The sequence below is a fragment of the Tupaia chinensis genome, unplaced genomic scaffold (genome assembly GCF_000334495.1).
Source record: "Tupaia chinensis unplaced genomic scaffold, TupChi_1.0 Scaffold000370_1, whole genome shotgun sequence".
Lineage (NCBI taxonomy): Eukaryota > Metazoa > Chordata > Mammalia > Scandentia > Tupaiidae > Tupaia > Tupaia belangeri.
Genome location: NW_006159867.1, coordinates 479,043 through 494,382, shown reverse-complemented (window position 1 = coordinate 494,382; position 15,340 = coordinate 479,043).

Here is a 15,340-nt window from a genome sequence, read left to right as displayed (position 1 = left end):
TTAAAAAAATTTTCAATAGTCACATAATAATTGTAGGTATGAATGGAATACAATGTGATGTTTTGACACATGTATACAATGTAATCTAATCAGGATAATTAGCATATCCAATATCTCAAACACTTAACATTACTTTGTTGCAAAAATTCAAAATTTTTTTTTTGTTTTTTTTACCTTTATGCCACAGGGTGCTTGCACTCGCCAGAGAGAGACAGAGAAGGAGAGAGGAAACATGAGAAATCATTCCCAAGGGGAGATGCTATGTCACAGTTTCTCCTCTTCCAGTCTCCTCTTGAGGGTTAGGGCATACACACACACACACCTGGGGTGATTCTCAAGCTGCTGGAGTCTAGGACAAGAACTCTGGAGGCAGCTATGTGGGATCCAGAGTCTTAATCTCCATGCCACCTACTGGCCCTTCTTTTACCTATTTATTAAATATACAGTGAATTATTGTTACCTATAATCACCCCACTGTACTACAAAACATCAGAATTTAATCCTGTATCTAACTATTTTTATACCCATTAATCAACCCCTCTTTAGTGCCTCCACCATTTACAGCCTCCTATAACCATTAATCTACTCTCTCCTTCTAGGGCATCTAGTTTTTCTAGCTTCCACAGATGAGAACATGCAGTGCTTATCTTTCTGTGCCTAACTTATTTAACGTAACATAACTTCTTCCATGCTCATCTGTATTGCTACAAATGACAGAATTTTATTTCTTTTCATGGCTGAATAATTTTTTGTTACATATATAAAATATATTCACATTTTCTTTATCTATTCATCTATTAATCATCACATTTTCTTTATCTATTCAGCTACTCACACTTAGGTTGATTTTATATACTGGCTGTTGTGAATAGTGCACCAATAAACATGGGAGTGCAGATAACTTTTCAACATATCAATTTTTTCTTTTCCCATTAGATACATACTCATAGTGGGATTCCTTGTAGATGTTTTTATTTTTGGGGGGGAGGGGAGAGGATTTTACTATAGGGCGCGTACGCTCACCAGAAAGACAGAGAGAGACAGAGAGACAGAAAGCAAGAAATCAACCCCCAGGGGGTATGGCCACACCGCAATCCCTTCTCCTCCATTCTCCTCTCAGGATCTTAGGCAAATACGCACACGCGCCTGGTGTGAGTTTAAGCCACTGGGTCTGGGACTTGAACCACAGTCAATTACATGGGAGTCCAGTGACATAGCCATTATGCTAACTGCTGGTCCCTGTTTTTAAATTTTTGAGGACATTCCATAATGTTTTCTAAAATGGCTATACTAATTTACATTCCCACAAATAGTGTAAAAAGCTTTCCTTTTTCTGTATCTTCACAAGCATTTTTTTGTTTTGGTGACAGCCATTTTTACTGAAATGAATCATATTATTGTGATTTTTTTTTTTACAATTTCCTGGTGATCAATAATGTTAAGCATTTTTAATATGCTTCTTGCCCATTTGTACGTCTTCTTTGAGAAGTACCATTTGAGAATTTATATTATTTGCTCATTTTTAAACTGGATAATGTTTTTGCTTTTGAGCTGCTTGAGTTCCTTACATATTCTAGATATAAATCCCTTTACAGATGGTTTTCAAATATTTTTCATTCTCAAGGTTGTGTCTTTATGCCATTGACTGTTTTCTTTGCTGTGAAGTTTTAGCGTGATATAATCCCATTTGTCTATTTTTGCTTTTGTTACCTGCACTTCTGACATCTCAAAAAAAAAAAAAAATCTCTGCCCAGACCAATATCTGAAAGTATTTCTGTTTTTATTCTTTTGCTGGTTTTTAGTTTTAGGTTTTACATTTAATCTACTTTGAATGAACTTTTGCATATGTTGAGAGATATGATTATAGCTCCATTTTTCTGCCTATGGAGGTCCAGTATTGCCAGTACCACTTATGGAAGGGATGTCCTTTCTCTAACATACATTCTTGTATCACACATAACTGTAAGAATGACCAAGATAGTAATTTAATCTAAATGACCTTTTCACTCCTTTATATTGTCAATGTCTTTCACCTTATTTTGAAACTACAAAATTTTCTGTGATTTAGTTTCTATTCTGTAAATGTTGTGACACAAAAATGCTGCCCATATCCTAAAAAAAAAAAAAAAAATTGTCTAAGTGTCTAAGTCAACTATGAATTTTCAGTTACGCCTCATCTTATCATTACATCATACACAGGAAAAAGAAAACTAGAATAAATTTAAGAAGAGTTACACAAAATAGTAAATTTATATACAATCCTTCCAAGAAAGGAAGCTTTTGACAGGATAACAAATTAGTAGGCTCCAGACCAATGACAACTGATATACTCTCTCAAAGATAAACTTTCACATTTGGTTATGGGGGACAGGCAGTGGTGCAATGATAACGCAGTTATTCCTACATGGGAGTAGTCCTGAGTCCCCATCTTGGTACTTCCCTGAACATCCTGGGTACACATGTATGCCTGTGAGCCACGTAGGTTGAGATAAACCAGATGGCAGTGAGGGACCCCCTGTTGGGTGTATCTGTCTCTCTGTCCCCCTCCCTCTCTGTCACTCACAGAATATTTTTTTTTTTTGAGAGGTTTTTGCTATAGGGCACATGCACTTGCCAGAGAGACAGAGAGACAGAAAGTGAGAAATCACCCCCCAGGGGGGATGGTCACCCCGCAATCCCTTCTCTTCCATTCTCCTCTCAGGTTCTTGAGCATGCACACACACGCACCGGTGTGAGTTTAAGTATCAGGTCTGGGACTCAAACCATGGGAGTCCAGCAACATAGCCATTGCGCCAACTGCTGGTCCCATGGAATAAATATTTTTAAAAATCGAGCATATATTTTTGTTCCCACCTCTGTATCTACCCTTTAAGACCAGGGTCTAAAGTGTAATAATAAACTTTCACACTTATACCATCTTTCTATCATTATATTATTTGTTTTTTTATCTCCCCAAAGTCATTTGATAATGTTGACTATTCCATCATGTCAGTGGATTATCAGTACTCCATGTTATGTGAGACCTGGGTAGGTTCAGTTTGGACCCTACATTCACATTCATTTGTAATAAGTTCCTTAGAGAGTTTGTGTATTCTGACTACACACCTATTAAGAGAAATTTCCAAAGCCTGCCTCCAGCCCAGATACCTTCCTGTCACCATTTTATACGCAGTTTTATCCATGACTTATCCAAAATGTAAGCTCCTCTTTTCCACTCCATAATATCTGTTTGTTTCTCTTTCCTCACTCATCACCTTAAAACTTGAACTATACCAAAGGGTTTATTCTCCATTCCTTTTCCATTTATAGTCTATAGTCTTCTATAGCCCTTATCCTGAACAGACAGTAATCTTCTCATGCCTCGACAATCACATTAGAATTCTTCGCAGGGTTTCTGCTGCTGGTCCTATTTCTGATACAGTCCATGCCAATCAGAATATTTCCAATACAAAATCATTAAATGCTAGGTTTCTTAACATGAATGCATACTCTGAAGTGTATAGACTTAAAACCCTTCGCAGTTTTCTTTCATCATTTGTACCTGCTCATGTTTTTTTTTTTTTGCCACATTGACATTTTGGTTTCGCTTAATAGACCAACCATTTCAGTCAATCCATTACAATGAATATCCTTTAAATAAAAATTATTCATTTGATTTTCCCATGCACACAGCTCTTCCGTATCTTAAAATTTTTATTTCTGTTTCCTTTACAATCTGCCCTGTTTTACCTGCCTTTTCAGTTTGTTTTGTGGCCATCTCTGCAATATTCTCCCCAGGAAAATGATCTCTGTGCTGGCTTCAAGTGGCATATTTTGCCCCCCCCCCAATAAAAATAAGTGCTGGCAAAAGATTAGCTGGCAGCATGAGAGATCAGGATATTTTTGCCTTCCCCACCCTTTCTCTGCCAGATTGCTGTCTGGGCATTGGGGATATTCTTCCACTCTCAGACACAACCCTTTCTTAGGCCCTTCTTACACAATTACAGACTTTTGTCTAGTTCTAATCCGATTGTCCCTTCCCATTGCAGGTAGATGTGGGAGTAATTATCTCTATTAATAAGCCCTAGGACATTTTTTGCTATCTGTTGCCACTTATGAGGAATCAAGAGGAATCAAGAACCCAATCAGAGCTTACCTTACCAATGAACTCATTTGTCACTTTTGGGAGATGGTCTGTGCTGTGTATTTTATAACAATTTACGGGCCAGTAGGTGGCGTAGTGGTTAGGGTGCTGGATTCCCACATGAATAACTAGATGGAGTTCTGGACTCAGCAGCTTGAAAGTCATTCTTACTGCATAAGTATGTCTGTTCAAAATCCCAGAAGGTGAAGCGATTGTGGTGTGGCTATCCCCTGCAAGAGGGGGCAATTTCTCACTTTCCTTCTCTCTGTCTTTTTCCCTCCTGGTGAGCACACATGTCCTGTCGCATAAAGCTTAAAAGAAAAAAAATGTATATATATATATATATAATTCTGTCATTTGGAGTTGACTCTTATTCTACTCCAGGCCCAGAAACTAATGTCATGGAATCAAGGACTCTAAAGAACATAATATTTCAATAGTATCTCCCTTATGTTGGGAAGGAAAGAATTTTTAAACAGAGACTATAAGCACAAAATATGAAGTGTAAATAATAATAATAATAATAACAAAGAAATAATAATCTATTTTACAGTCTTTTAAAATTCAAAAATAGGCAAAACGACACAGGAGTAGTAAGGTTTAAGAAAATAGTTGTCGGGGGGCAGAAAAGGTGAGTTACTAGGAAGAAGTCTAGCAAGATGATAGTGTTCTAGTTTATCACCTTTTGGTTTATCAGTGTTTGTGGTTTCTTAAAAGTTTATATACAACTTGTATGGACATTTCTATTTTTGTTGTGATTCAAATGAAAGAAAGTTTTAAAATCTATATTTACTAACAGGACAGGGAGGAAATAATAAAACCAGGCTCCTGAGAAGGTGAAAGAGGATATAACCAATGCAGACAGATTTTTTTTTTTTTTTTCTGGCAGAGGAGAAGCAAAATGTTTCAAAGTTCTCATGTGGTAGTTTCATTTCATTTTTAGTCTAAATTCAGAAGAGGAGTAAATTGAAAGCTTAACTGACACTTATAAAGAATGGTAACATTTATAAAGAATTAGATAGTTCTGACACAGAGACTAGAAATCTTGCCTTCCTTCTTGCCTACCAACTCTCCCCATTCTTTTTATTTTTGAAGACGGTTTTAGAATTATTTTATTATTATTATTTTAAATTTGCTGTAGAGCATGTGCACTCACTATGAGACAGAGAGTGAGAGAGGGAACATGAGAAAATCAAGCTGCAACTTAAACTGTGGTTGACCATGTGGGAGTCCATATCACTTGCTGACCCTCTCTTCCTCTTCTGATCTGGAGGGCCAAGCTCCCTTGTCAATGAACTATATCATAAAATGCTACCATGTATTTTTGTCTCAACAGTGAAATCTTAGACCACTCTTGCTCTTTAGGTGTAAACAGTGGAGATTCCTCCACAGCCAAATTTTTGCTAGTTTGATTAAAAAATTGGAGCTCTGAGCCAGCTCTGTTGCCAATGGTTAAGCACTGTGTGAAGGGTGCTGGATCCTACATGGCCAACTGTGGGTTGATGCCTGGCCTAGCAGCTTTGAAAAAAAATGCTAGGTGTATCCCATTCATAATGGGATAGAGAAATTATGTATCCCATCCATAACAGAATAGAATTGTGGCATGACCACACCTCACTGAGGAGAACTTCCTCCCTCCCTCTCCTTCCTTCTCTCTATCTGGTGAGCACATGCACTTTCTGGCAATTTACAAATACACACACACACACAGAGAGAGAGAGAGAGAGAGAGAGAGAGAGAGATCTACTATTTGATATGAATATTTTTTTCTTTTTTTTAGATTTTTTTCATTTTTTATTTCATTTTCTTTTACACATTCAATCACATTATTTAGCTTACAAAATGAGTATTTCAACAGGTGAACATTTCTCCCTAGTCAGTTGATAAAACTATAAAATATCTTCAACAGATAAGATCACATTTCTTGGTCCCATTCATGCTTTGCCTCCCTGTTTTCTTCTAAATGTCCTTCCTCAGACCCTCCTCTTTCACACACACTATATCTGGTATTCTGTGTTTCTATATCCTTTGGTCGATCTATTATTAATGTTCTACAAAACAAAGTTTCCATTTCTCTGAACTGAGCACAGGTTATCTTTTCAAGGTTTATTCTAAGAACCAAACAAGACAACAAGGGTTTTTCTTTTCCTTGAACATTCTAAATAAATATGCACATAGAGTGAGTATTTTCCAGTGTTAAATGGATGTGGATAAATTCACAGATCATATGTAAATGAGGTTAGCAGGTGGACTATTTGGTCATGATGCAGGATGAGGCTTACATTTGATGAATAATGCAAATAAATTATATGAAAGGAGAATCACATCAAGATGGTTGGGGATAACCTAAATGTTTTTGTCATCGCTCTGAAAGTCATCTAGGGAAATGTAAGGTTAGAAAATTCAGTAAACGTAGTATACACCCAAGTCCAGCAGATGGCATAATGGCTATGTCACTGAATTCCCACACAGTCAACTGTGGATTGAGTTCCAGAGCCATTGGCTTAAAAAAACTCATGCCTGGCGCGTGTGAGTGCGTGCCCCAAATCCTGAGAGGAGAATGGAGAAGAAGGGATTGTGGTGTAGTCACTCCCTCGGGGGGGAGGGGGGTCATTTCTTCCTTTGTGTCTCTCTATCTTTCTTTGTCTCTCCAGGGATGCTCTCTATAGGAACAATCTCTCAAAAATAAAAAAGCAAAATGCAGCAGGTAAAATGAAGCAATATTTAGGTACAGTAGGATTTGAAAATAATGACAAATTAAAATATCTCAGGGAGAATCAAGTTCTCTACTTTTTGTCCAGCTATTTGGAAACCATTGAGTAGAAGCCAAGCCATCTCAGTCAACATCATTGGCAGATTAGCAGACGAGTTCTTGCATTGCTCTTTTATCTCCCATTTCCTTCATTCCTTGATTTACTTAGGAACACGTTCATTTTAGAGAAATTATACATGCATACTCATACATATCCACATATATTTCGGGTTGTCCGGAAAGTCATGATGCATTTTCACATAGAAAACCATTAATTATTATTTTGGCAGAGTTGGCTATTTCCATTTACAAGGCCAAAATACCCCAAACCCTCTTTTTTTTTTTTTTCCTAAAGGTCTGTATTATTAGCTTGTACGTAAGATCATTATTTGGCTCTGTTTTCCCCCAATTATTTCAACTTACATAAACAGCCCAGTCTATTTTACTGACACTGGCCCTCGACAGAAAAATCGTGCCAATACATTCCCATCTGCAGGTACATATGCTTTCAGACTTCTTTCTTTCAGGCAACAGAAGGTTAATATAAACTGCTGGGGGGGAAATGCCTTAATTTTTTTTCACTTTTACGGAAGACAAGCAGATAAACACCTATAGGCAGATCTCTGCCTGCAGGCATGAACATGCTTTAAGAGAAAATCTCTTAAGTTATGCAAGATGCTTTTAGAAGAAATTCTTTAGTGTGTTAGCTAATTGCAACCCAGCTCTGGGAAAATGTTTACTTTAAATATTCTTGGAGTTTTTCCAATTCCCTTCCTGTATTGCAGTCTGTTTGCTCACATCTTCAGGAGATAAAGAAAATAAATGCAGCATTAAAAACAAAAAAAATAAAACTCTATTGTAAAATTTTATGAAAACAATCTTTCCTTGGCTTTAAATCTCAATTGCTGGTTGATAGTACAAATAGGAAATTTATTTTAGTCTCACTGTGATCCGTTAAATTATTGAATAAAAAGGAACTACATGCCACTTATTTCAGAAAATAAAAAAATAACTTGTTATTAAGAAAGTCAAGATTTATACTAAAAATGCAATAGATTATTTTGACTTTTTAAAAATTTTATTTTTTTAAAGACTTTTGCCATAAGAATGCCTGGGCTCAGAGAGAAAAGGAAAGTGAAAAAAATCACTCCCTGGGGAAATAGCCACACTGCAATCTCTTTTCTGTTCTCCTGCTAGGATTTTGGGCACACACACACATACATTTGGTGTGATTTTCAAGTTGCCAGTCCAAGACTTAACCACGCCGTTGGCCATGTAGGATCCAGGGCATTAACCTTCATGCCATCTGCTGGCCCTATTTTGACTCTCCCATGACAAATCACAGACATCACAAGAAAATACTAAGTTTTATCATTAGTTCAAAAGTATTATTATTATGGGACCAGCAGTTAGCACAATGGCTATGTTGCTGGACTCCCACGTAGTCGACCGCAGTTCCAGTCCTGGACCTGGTGGCTTAAACTCATGCTGGGCGCATGTGCGTGCGTGCCCAAGAACCTGAGAGGAGATGGAGGAGAAGGGATTGCGGCGTGTCCATCCCCTCTGGGGGGTGATTTCTTGCTTTCTGTCTCTCTGTCTCTCTCTGTCTCTCTGGCGAGTGCACGTGCCCTGTAGCAAAAACCTCTCCCAAAAAAAGTATTATTATTATTAAGACATCTAATTGATATTAAAAAATTTCAAACTCATAAAAGCAATAGTAAAACCAGAGATGGACCAAAATATACATTTACATTAAAAATTATAGTCATATTTTTGATACCTTAATTAGATTATCTAAATTTAATTATAGAAAAAACTTAGGATTTAAATAATAATGAATGTGCTTTCCAACAGATAGTATAATTCCATTCAGTCATTAGAACATAACTCTGATCCATTCTTTTTGACCTATAGTAGGTTAAATTGCATTCTTATTTTACTTACGTTTTCACTTGAATATGAATCCCATCTTTAATAACTTTAATTGACTTGATGCCTCATTGTAATGCAACATTAAAAATAAAAAGAAGCTACTCATGTTGACTGGGGAGTAAAGCAGTAGTAAAATACAATGCTCTTAGAGGCATTTTACATGGGAAAGTTCCTAGTTCAAGTCCTGAGACCTCCCTGAGTATGCGGGTCAGAGAGTTGTCCATGATCCAGGGCTGGCTGAAGGCTAGAGGTAGATTCTGGTGTCAGGATGCTGGAGGGGTGCTGTCTCTTTCTTTCTGTTTCTTTCTTTCATGAATGAAAGAAACCTTAAAAAGCTACTCATGTCAAGAGTCAGAAGGGTCTAATACTTTCTAAGTGCATTATATTTTGAATTAAATTGCTGATATAATCTTAAGAAGTAATGCCTTCAGGTATTTTTATTCTTAATTAAAATGGTTAGTGATGGTGTCAACTCAGAGTCAGAGAACTTACTCTGATTCAGAAAGGATCTTATCACTCAGGCATGCCCTTGAGAAAATTATCTGCCTTAGTACTGAAGCAAACCATTAACATATGTTGAGCTTTCATTCATGTACCATACACCAGTGCAAGCAAGAAGCATTTTAACTGTGGCTGGGGCACACAATTATAATGTGATGTAAATTACAAGGATAAGAGGTCATAAAGCCCATACATTGAAGGAATGAATGCCTACAAATTCTTTTTTGTGCTCAGTCATCTCCAAAGATCCCCTTAGCAAGTCTTTCAGAATTCTCATTGCTAAATTCTCAACATTGTTGTATTGCTCTTATTTATAAATGAAGATGAGGTGCCTAGCACTAGCTAATTTCATAAGTACTCAACAACGAATGTATATGTATTCATTCAGTAATATAACTTATAATTTATATAAATATACATATGAAACATCGAGACCCAGGAGACAACTTTTGGGAGGTCTAGTCTTTTGAGAATTGTTTAGATCATAAAGATTCCAATCTCATAAATAGATTGGTGCCATTATGAAAGAATAGGAACAAGGGAGTCTGGTCCCCTTTCACATTTCTGCCCCTTCCACCCTCTGAGGACACAACATTTCTATGTAGAGGACATAGCATCAAGGCACCATCTTGGAGGCAGAGAGCAGCTTTTGCCAGACAATGAACCTGCTGGTGCCTGATCTTGGATTTTCCAGCCTCTCAAACCCTGAGAAATAAATGTCTATTATTTATAAATTACCCAGTCTATGAGAGTCTGTTACAGCAGTCTAAATGGTCTACAACACCAGATGATTCTTTCCCAGTATTATCACCATAATCTCCCAGAGAATATTTAGGAGTAACTGTCCTAAAGAGTTTTCGAAGTGATTTTCATAGCAAGGACATTTATTATAGGTTTTGCTACTGCACTGTGAAGAATCCTTGGTGGCTCCACATTTCCCTCAGAATAATATAAAATTTCCACATCATGATTTTTCTGTGTTTAAATACATGCCCTTCAGTATGTTCTTGCTTCCCTGCACTGACCCAGCAACTTATGGCCACAGTACTAGCCATCTTACAGATATTTCTCCCCAGTATATAGTGCTACCTACATTTCCATGAGTTACTGCATAGTTCCTGCTCAGAGGAATTATCAAAACAGTATTAAATAGTGATTTCCACTTTCCAGTCAGACATGTAAAGAGCTTATAAATCAATACTTCAATCTGCTCAATAAGAAAAGAAGCTGAACCATCTGAAAATAAAACCACTGTTCATTATCTTAATCATCAGAAAATTAAAATCACAGAGTCCCCCACCCCCAAAAATCAAACTTTTTTCTCTCTACTCTCACAAGTCACTACAACATAACTACACATAACTGATGTGAAAAGTGTGGAGATTTCCACACGGCCTTGGGATATTCTATGAGACAACAACTGGGTATCTGACATCTGATAACTGAGCTCATTTGGGACACAATCTGCCTGGAACTAGCATCAGATCCCACAGATGCATGGAGTGTCCTCCACTTCATATGACAGTCACAAGTCTCAGGTTGTGACCTATACTACACACCAACTGGAATAAATGGAGCCCAACTGGACCTCCATGGAGACTTTAAAATAGGTGTATGCTGTACCAATTCATACAGTCATACCTGTATGAATCAGAATTTCTGCAATCTCCTTCCTGGGTTTGCTTAATTTTATAGAGTGACACATAGAACTCAAGTCAACACTTTACTTGTGTTTATATGTTTATTGTAAATGACATGACAAAGATATAGATGAAAAGCCATATGAGATGCATAAAGCATGGTATTTCCCAGACTTTTTCAGGGTGTGTCACTCTCTAAGCACCTCCACATATTCAGCAACCTGGAAGTTCACTGAACACAGTCCTTTGGGTTTTTATGGAGGTTTCATTACATAGGCATGATTCATTTCATTATTGGCCATTAGCGATGCACTCAATCTTTAGTACCTCTCCCACACCAGGAGGTCGGCACTAGGGCTAAAAGTGTCAACCCTCTAACTTTACCTTGGTCTGTCTAGTGACCAGCTACCATCTTGGAGTAATGGAGGGGTCCCCAGAAAGCAGTCATCTTAATGGTAGACAAAATATACCTCATCACTCCAGAGAGTCTAAGGGTTTTAGTGGCTCTGTGCCAGAAAGCAAGGCATGGGCTAAATAAATGTTACGTTTTATATTGCAACCTCTCACAAGGAAAACTAGCTGGGCTGCTCTGAGAGGCAGACAAGTATGTAAAAGAAATCACAGCTCACTCAGAGCAGAAAGTTGGAGTAGAAACCTAGTGAAAAAAAAAAGTATAAGAAATAAAACCTAGGGAACCAGCAGTTAGCGTAATGGCTATGTCGCTGGACTCCCACGTAGTCGACCGCGGTTCGTGTCCCGGACCCGGTGGCTTAAAACTCACGCCGGGCGCGTGTGCGTGCGTGCCCAAGATCCCGAGAGGAGAATGGAGGAGAAGGGATTGCGGCGTGACCATCCCCCCTGGGGGGTGATTTCTCGCTTTCTGTCTCTATGTCTCTCTCTGTCTGTCTGGCGAGCGCACGCGCCCTACAGTGAACACACAAAAAAAAAAAAAAAAAAAAAGAAATAAACCCTAAATAATAATTGATTAATCACTGGAAGTCCAACGTACACCAATTTTAAAGTCTCCATGGAAGCCCAGTCTTAAGGGGTCACTGACACTTTCATGAGTTTTATTTCCAAGAGGCCTATCATAGTCTCACTGTGAATATTGGGGAGAAAAGACTTTATATACTTCCAACAAAGGGAAAGGAAAGATAATCATTTTAAATATATATATATAAAAACATATAGTCATTGTTACAATGCATTGTTCCTTCTTGTCTCTGTGCTAATATTGTTACAGCAGCTTTTTTTAAATAATTACTTTTATTATTTAACTTTATTTATTTATTTTAATTTGACAAGAGAAAGACAGAGTGAAAGAGAGAGAAAGTGAAAAAGTAAGCGGCCAAGTCCAAGGACTCAAACTGCAGTCGGTCATGTAGAAGTTCACTGCCCTTAGTCACCACGCCACCTGCTAGCCCCAACACACTAGGTGTTTTATTTTTTTTTTTTAATCAGTTTTTGGTATATTATTTTCAATTTCTTTATTCTTTACATATTTTGCATCACTTTGCTTTGTTGCTGTAGAAATATTTGACTTACAGTCTACGTTTTTAAAAAACTTAAAATGAAAAAAAAAAATACTAAAATAAAATGAAATATACCCAGAGATCGGGTTCCATGGCCTGGTGACTAAAGCAGCCTGAAACCACATGGCAACTGCCCGTTTCATCCTGGACCAGGCAGCCTGAGCATTATATCACATGTGTGTGCAGGCATGCCCAAAATCCCAAAAGGAGGGAGACACAGAGGAAAACATGGCCATTCCCCATGGGAGGTGCTTTCTCCTTTCCCTCTGTGCACTATGTCAAAATTTAAAAAAATTTAAAAAAAAAAAAAAAAGCAAATGCTAGAAATCAAAACCAGTAAGAGAAATGAAGAACGCCTTAGATGGGCTTCTCAGTTGACAGTTGACAGCAGAGAAAGTTGTCAGTGAACTTTAAGATATGTTAATAGAAACTGCCAGAACTGAAGTACAAAGACTAAAATAATATGAAAGAAGTGGAAGAAATTTACGGAAGATATAATATGCCTTACAAATATATCAGCAGGAGAAGAAAAAGAGACAAAACAGTGATAGGTATCAGGGTATGGAACCAGGAAGCTCCAAGATCACCACACAGGAAAAATGCCAAGAAATCCATTGCCATGCATATCATATTCGAACTGCAGAAATCAAAGGCGAAGAGAAAACCTTAAAAGAAAAGAAATGCCTTTCCTACTAAAGATCAAGATTAAGAATTATATCAAATTTTTCTTCAGAAAACACGTAATAAAATAGAGTGAAATATTTAGACGTAAAAGAAAAACAAGCAATCTCTGTACTAATATTGCTATATCAGATTTTTTTAAAAAATAGTGTTTGGTATACCATTAGATACTGTATTCTGTATCCAGTGAAATTTTTCTTTAAAATGGAAGGTGAGGAAATACTCTTTTAAACAAAGATTAAGGGAATTTGTCACTGGTAGAACTATTAGGTCATCAGAAAAGTCATGACATATTTTTCTATGTTTCTACTTTTATGCAAAAGTACATCATGATGTTGCTGATGATCTAATACCTTGCAAGAAATGTTAAAACAAGTTCTACAGAGAGAAGGAAAAAAATATATAGGTTAGAAACTCAGATCTACATTTAAAAAACTAAGAGCTTTGGACAAGGAATTAATAAAGATTGATTGAAGTCTTTTATTTTCTGACCCTTAATTCTAATTTGTTCAAAAATAATAGCAACAATGTACATGGGGCATATCTTATGAATAAGTGAAGTAAGTAACAGTAAAGTTGTAAGGATTGAAGGGATGAATTTGGAATACTCTATTATAAGGCACTTAGATTTGGAAAATTTAGACTGGTCGAAAAATACATATTGTGAATGTTAAGTCAATAGCAAATATTTTAAAAATGGGTGTCAAATAGTGCTGCAGCAGTAAACATGAAGCCCCGTGAGGTTCACCCACACGAGAAGATTCCAGGTTCATATTGATAAAGCTCCCTGAATAAGCCAGGTACAAAATTAACTCAAAATAGGTCATAGGCCTGATTATAAAGTGTACTGGTATCAAACAGTTAAAGCTCACCAGGACAGAATCTACTGTAGGGGACCTATTTAACAATGAAACCTTGGGTACAATATCCAATATATAATCCAGGAGAAAATGGATAAATTGGAATTTATTACAAATAAATATTACTATGCTTGATTAAGCTGAAATACAATGTTTATAATATTAAAACACAATGCATATCCTGAAGTAAATATTTGGAAAACACATTAATAAAGTTCAGGTATTCAAAATAAAGAAAGCATTATTAAATTCAACAGTAAGAGGGCAGTCCTGTAGACTAGTGGTTAAAAGAGTTGGATCCCACATAGCTGACCATAGTTTGAGTTCCAGTACCTTGAAAAACACTCTGGACACATGTCTGTGAATGCCCAAAATCCTGAGAGGACAATAAAATAGAGGAGAAGGGACTGCCACACGACTGAATGCCCAAAATCCTGAGAGGACAATAAAATAGAGGAGAAGGGATTGCCACACGACTGTGCCCCATCGAGGGGTATGCGCTATCTCTCTCCCTCTCTCTCTCTCTCTTATTGTCTGTCTTTCTTTCTCTGGCTAGAGACAATTAACAATTAAAAAAAAAGAAGAAGAAGATAAAGAAAACACAATGAAAAACCCAAAAGGTCTAAATGCACACATCACCAAATAAGATATACTGATGGCAAATAAGTATATAAAAACTTGCACAGCAGTGAGATACCTCTACATACTCACTATAATAGCTAAAATTCAAAAAAAAATGACAATAACTGCTGGTGTTATGAGAAGCTACAGAAAGTCTTACTCTGTTCATTATGGAAATGAAAAATGATATAGCAATTTGGGAAGACACTCTGGTAGTTTCTTATAATGCCAAACAGGTTTACCACATATTCCAGCAATGATAGTTTAAGGTGTGTAATACTCAAATGAATTAATAAAACTTATATCCATATAACAACTTGATCACTAATGTTTATAGCACCAGTACTCAATACTGACAAAAACTGGGTTTGATTTTAAAAAATTCCTCAATAGGTGAATGGATAAACAAACTGGTAAATCCATCCATGAGGAAAAAAATACAGGCATACCTTGGAATTATTGCAGGTTTTGGTTCCAGACCATAGCTATACAGCAAATACAGCAATAAAGTGAATTGTGCTGACTTATTTACTCTAAGACAGAGAAAGAAACATTGCATTCCCAAAAGAGTCGTGATGCCATGAGCCATCTCCCAGCCTCACCCAGCCCCAGACCACGGGAATACATGTCTTTGGCCTGGTCTGGGAGGTCTCTGGATATGAACCCAGAATCTCTTTAATGAGAGTTAGCTTTGTAGA